Below are 6,000 nucleotides of genomic sequence, written 5' to 3' on the forward strand. Positions count from 1 at the left end.
GCCTCCCCACAAGTTTATGTTAGGAGTGCTATGTGCAGATGAGAATTGCTGTTCCTTTCCTTGCTGTGTCAATGGCTGCTCTGATGCAGTAAAGGAAAGCGGGGCTTAGCAGGAGTCAGATGACTCCGGTACGCTGGGGAGCCAGAACCATCTGTATCAAAAGCCTTGATACTAACAGGGTCCATCAAATTGAGGAGTGACCTTAGACATTTTTCCAATTTCCATATCTTTTTAATAATACTCAGCCTGAAATATATTGTGTTCCTTTAACCAATCGTCAACCTCCCTTTGTAGCTTAAATCTTTTAATCTTTCTGACTCCCCTAGGGTGGGATTAATGACCCCTGAAGTTAATTAAATTACACTGAAATATGTAGGAAGTCCTTCTAAATATCCACCTTGAAAACATTTCAAAAAAAATCTTTTAAGATATAAACAATAACACGCTAAACTAAAAATTAAAAAAATATATAATCTGAAAATGCAAACGAAGTCTTGGAAGGCGGGCAGCAAGCCCTTATTCTGTCTTCTTGAGGACAGGAACTTACCTTGTATTTGTATCCCCTGCACCTACGACTATGATAGGGTGAAACAGCTATTAGACGTTAGTGGTATTAATATACTTCTTTTCTTACAAAGGCAAATCCTGCTTTTCTAGAGATATGTCATATTTAACTAGTGTTTAACTGTAGGGATATATCTTATTTTATTATTTTATTTTTGAGGTTAAGAGAGGCATTTATTTTGTGTTTTTCTGCTATGTAAATTTCCTAACATATAAAAATATCTTTTATCATTACTTATTAGATATAGTGTCCCTGAACAGAATAAAGATGGCAACAATCAAGTTAAAAAGCTGAAATGTTTAATACTGAATATAAAGTTTCAACAGCCAGTTTATTTCTGACAACTAAGAAAGATGAAATATTTCCAACATAACAATTTGTGCATTTAAGTGAAAGCTCATATTTTTGCAGAATTTAGTTAATAGTTCAAAATCATGTTTGATTCAGATCACTGGTTCTAAAAGGGGGAACAGAGTAGAAAACATACATTATTTTGGCACCTTGCTTTGATTGAATTTTAAATACTGTTAAAAGAAGACTATAAATATTTAATGTTAAAGGGAAAACAAGTATATGGATTAAAACAATGATGATAAACACTAAATTAGGCAAAATCCTTTGGGGCACTAAAGTTTTAAGTTACATACACATATTGTTCAGGAAAATGAGGCACTTGAAAAATACAAAGGCAACTTGTACATGAATTTTGGGTTCATCACATTTTCAACAAGTAATCCTATATGACAGCACTTTGTAGCTGGGCATTAGTTGTTATCCTTCCTACTCAACAGTGCTCTAAGGAGTTAAGGATGTTGCTCAAAGTCACACAGTAAGTAGGAACCAGAAGCAGCATCACAGATAATCTGACTCCAAATTCATCACAGCTCTGGACCCTCATCGCCACCAATGGCTCTGCAAGCTAGACCTATAGAAGCGTGTGCCGCTAATGTGCTAGAGGGACAGTGGCAAGCACTTGTGAACATGATGTGGAATAAATCCTTGCTACTTAGAAAGGTCCCTAGACCAACAGTTTGGGAACTTATTTGAAAAAAGGCATCTTGTGCCCCAGCATAGATGTAACATGTAAGAATCTACATTTTTAATAATATTCGTATACAATTTTTATAGACTTTTAAGTGAAAAGCAATAGTGTCAAGAATTCCAGATATGAAATCAGGGCATCTGAATTCAATCTCAGCCTTGCCAGAAACTAGCTGTGGCATTTTCTCCCTTACATTTTAGAGTATCCGTTTCTTTATTCTGTAAAATGATGTCGATAATATCTGTCTTTGAGGGTTATTGTGACGCTTAGCTGAATAAAAGGGTCTGGATCCCAGCAGGAGTTAAGAAATGTACACTGGATCCATATGCAAATAGTCATATCTTTAAAAAGACAGTACAGGCACAGGCACTCAGAATTTGGTGAACTCTCCATTTCTTGATTATATTGCACTAAGAACTATGTGTGTTAGAATCGATTTAAATTAAGCTTTCTGGGATGTCCACATTTTCATGCCCTAGAGATTTGCTACAGAATTATTCTCAGCAGAGCAATTATAGGTGAGGCTGCCCTATAATGAGATATCTTTGCTACTTCATTAAATAAACCCCCTTGGATGGGCTCCAAAATGGACCTGCCTCATACCAAATTCCATTACACTGGAAGTAATCGCATAAGAAGGCCCTGGTGCAGGTTCAATCATCCACGATACCTACCATTTACCATAAAGGGAATGTGTTCTAGAACAGTGATTCCCAAAAGCTGGTTCCCAGACCAGTGCTTTACTGACCCATGGGGAAATAAAAAATACAGACAATTCAGTTAACTTTTCATAAAATTAACATATAACTTATTTTTAAAATATCCTTCATTCTGAAAATGTGCCCTTTCTATTTTCTATCTCTTTGGTGGTAAACTGCTCCATATTTTTATAAAATAATGATGATAATAGATTGTAATTTTTGTAATGTTCTTCTTCCACCACCAACTTTTGGGGTTTTTGAAAAAATTTTACAGGTCCTTGAAATCCAACTCAAATTGGAATCCAAATTTTCTAACTCATTGTTATAGGAAAAACTGCTTAAAAAGAAATTCTTTCTTATGAAATTAGTGAGGGCATAGAACATTTTAAGTTAAGAACCAAACTGTAAAGTTTTAATTGAAGGACAAATCTGTTAATGTTCACATACCAGAGTACAATGTTCCTCAAACTACAGTGTTTGCAAAGATCACTTGGGATTCTGATTCTGTACATCTGACACAATCCTAAATTCTGTATTTCCAACAAACTCACACTCATGGTAGCAAGGTATATGGGGGAATTGGGGAACCAAACCACCCTAGTTCAGCTTCCCATTCTACCACTTCTGGCTGTTGCCCCTTGAGCAAGTTACTCAACCTGTCTTATCACCTGGCTTTTCATTTTTCACTATTTTTCGGAAGGATATTTTCACCATTTTTAAAAAAGAATAATAGTCCCATCTGTTAAAAAAGACGCAACAAGCCCCAAACGGAATTAGTTGTGCTAAGCTCCATGTCAGCAAACAGACTTAATACCTAACCTTTCCAGGTTATATAACCTGGAAATATAACCTTTAACCGGTCAACATGAAATTAGCTGGTAGCACTACTTGTATAATCCACCTGATAAACCTTTCTATTCCCTAAGGGTGAGCTTGCCTGAAATAATGCATTCTTTATTAATAATTTCCTTTTCCTGTCCCTTTTCTGCCTTTTAAAATCTTCCATCTTATGGGCACCTGGGTGGCTCAGTTGGTTAAGTGTCCGACTGAGACTCAGGTCATGATCTTGGAGTTTGTGAGTTCTAGCCCTGTGTCAGGCTCTGTGCTAACAGTTTAGAGCCTGGAGCCTGCTTCAGATTCTGTCTCTCTCTCTCTCTCTTTCTCTCTCTCCCCCTTCCCTGCTTGCATTCTGTCTGTCTCTCTCTCTTAAAATAAGATAAACATTAAAGTTTTTTTTAACCTTTCATTTCATACAACCCTTCAGAGCTCCTTTCTACTGCTAGATAGCATGGTGCCAGATTCATGGACTGTTGAATAAAATTAGACCTTTAAATTTACTCACTTGGATTTTTGTTTTAACAGATTTGGTGGCAGCAGCAAGATTAAAGGAGAGATGTTCAACAGCTTCAAGGACAATGAGAAACACAGGCTTGATACCCTGTGAGCATTCTTTGAGTCCAATATCTTTCTCACTATTTCTGAGGGCCATGGGTAAGTTCTTCTTGGTTCTGAGCTTTCCAAATCTAATTGGCTTTTCAGTCTGCAAATTCCCAGGTCTTTGAGTAAAAAACACCCAGCCCTTGGTTCTGTCTCCAGATTCCATGTGGGAAACTGCTGATGGTTTAGCCTGTAGTTCCCCATTTGTTTGGAATCCTTCCTCAGATTCCATGTTAGGAACTGCTGGTGGCAACTGCAGTACTCCATTTGTTTGGAATCAGTCCACAGCCCCTATTCTTTGGGATCTGTTGGTCCAATCCTCTCCCTTGTCTCAGGTTCCATGGTGGGAATTGCTGGTAGTGCATGCAGAGCCTTCTCTTGGTCACTCTGCAGTAACAGCTAACCCCTAGCCCATGATCGTATCTCCAAGATCTATGTGGGAACTGTTAGTGGCAGTTTGCCCTTCCGCACTCTTGTGGAATTCCTAGTTCAGTTTGTTGAAGTCTGCAGGTTCAATCCTTTCCCCAGTCCCCAGTTTGTTGGTTATTGCCAGTATGTTAATGTGCACATGAGGTAAAGGCTAACTGCTAAAAATGGGAATCTCAGAAAACAAAAAAAACAAAAACTGGTGGGCGAGAGTCAAGTACTTAAGGCTGTTAGAGCACTCATTCTGTAACTCAAAGTCTCCCATGTTGGTTATCCAGAATGGGTTAGATTGACACTAGGGCCATCTGCCAAGCTCAAGAACATTTCCGTGCAACGAGGTACACTGTAAAACTTCACACAGTTCTTAACGCAGTGGCACATCCTTTTCAGGTATTATTTTGGCTCTGAGAGACCCAAAGGCTAAGCTAAAATGAATGAATGAATGAATGAATGAGTGAGTGAGTGAGTGAATGATAAAAACAATATCTTTAAATTCCGAAGAGTTAAGTGTGCCATCTTCTGGTATGCCAGTCTTATGTTTAGTAACTATGGTCCCAACAGCTATAAATATCTAGAAAAGTTGCAAAGTCTTACTAAAAACAACCTAGAATTTCAATGGCCATTGCGGTCTTATTTCGTTAAGATTGTTTAAGAAGCACCCTTAAAAGCTAGACCTCCCAAATCAAATGAACAGAATAGGATACCTACCTTATCTGTTAAATAGAGGCTCCAAAAGGCTTCAAGACTCCAAAATGACTTCATGGAAAGTTTTGTTGCAAAAGGTTAATGAAAAATTAAAGACACAGAAGATTCCTAAATTAACACTTAGGCCTCCCCCATTATACCCTCCTTAGGATCCATCATCAAAACACTGGCCCAGAAATTGGTGTCTTAGTTGTAATTAACTGGGACACTGGAAAAGAGGTTGTCCTCAAAGGCCTTATACAGATTCTTTAATAGCAAGTCAAATGCTCCCATTATCTACCTTCAAAGGAGGGCCCCCATATGGCCTCCTCCCCAAATTATGGGACCCACTGATTTTCTGGTAAACTGCTACATTATTCCTTTAAACAGCTAAAGGAAACTAAAAATAAATTTAATGAAAGCCTTGCCAAATCCTAGTAAATATCAGAGCTACATTCTCCATTTTAAACCCCAGTCAGAATTTGCAGATGGGATCCTGGAAAACTGGCAGCCAGAAGCCAGCGAAGAGTGAGAATTCTTACTAGATTCAGCTTTCCCAGCTCTCTGTCTGTAGTACTGGGTAGAGAGAGGAAATAAAAATATCTTTTGCACCTTCTCTGAGGACACCTCTTAAATCCAAGGGGTTGTTCAGTCCTGTCAGAAATATTTACTGTTTGTCTTGGCCAACAGCTACAAAGTAGCTTTATGGTAAAAAATTGGCCCAATTGCAGAGTCTGATAAGAATTTTTTTAAGGCTTCCTCCCCTAAGCTATATACCAGTGAGAAAGAAAAAAAGAGAGCTTTGAAAAAGAATTTACTGAAAAAGATAATATAGTTACATTGGTGGATCAACCCTTGGTGTCATTTAGGCTGTGAGCCAATTCTTTGAGGAATTGAGAACAACTGTCCTTATCTTACATTTCTTTGCAAAAATAAAAATGCAGCTCTAGGGGCAGCTCAGGGTTCATCCATCCCTTTTTAACCAATCCTAAAATCTCCCCTATTTATCTCAATAGACTTGTAAATATTGGCCTTAGGAAACCAAAGTCCTTCTTGGAGGAACTTACATTGTTCTCTGTGCCTTTGAGATATAGACTCTTATCGAGGCCATCTCCTTCAAGTAAAAACTTCAGGGAGGTAACTTT

At 38.0% G+C, this 6,000-nt stretch overlaps 1 protein-coding gene and 1 long non-coding RNA gene across 3 annotated transcripts in view; one reads left to right on the forward strand and one right to left on the reverse strand.

The window, feature by feature from the left end:
* SPATA16 (spermatogenesis associated 16) overlaps positions 1-6,000 on the reverse strand; it is a 223,871-nt gene that overhangs the window by 186,492 nt on the left and 31,379 nt on the right. The gene's annotated exons all lie outside the window — the stretch shown is intronic.
* LOC144231245 (uncharacterized) overlaps positions 3,674-6,000 on the forward strand; it is a 4,037-nt gene continuing 1,710 nt past the window's right edge. Inside the window, exon 1 of the long non-coding RNA XR_013335018.1 lies at positions 3,674-3,799. This is a non-coding gene — a long non-coding RNA (uncharacterized LOC144231245). The remainder of the gene's footprint in view (positions 3,800-6,000) is intronic.

This window comes from Crocuta crocuta, unplaced genomic scaffold (assembly GCF_008692635.1).
Source record: "Crocuta crocuta isolate KB4526 unplaced genomic scaffold, BGI_CrCroc_1.0 scaffold433, whole genome shotgun sequence".
Classification (NCBI taxonomy): Eukaryota; Metazoa; Chordata; class Mammalia; order Carnivora; family Hyaenidae; genus Crocuta; species Crocuta crocuta.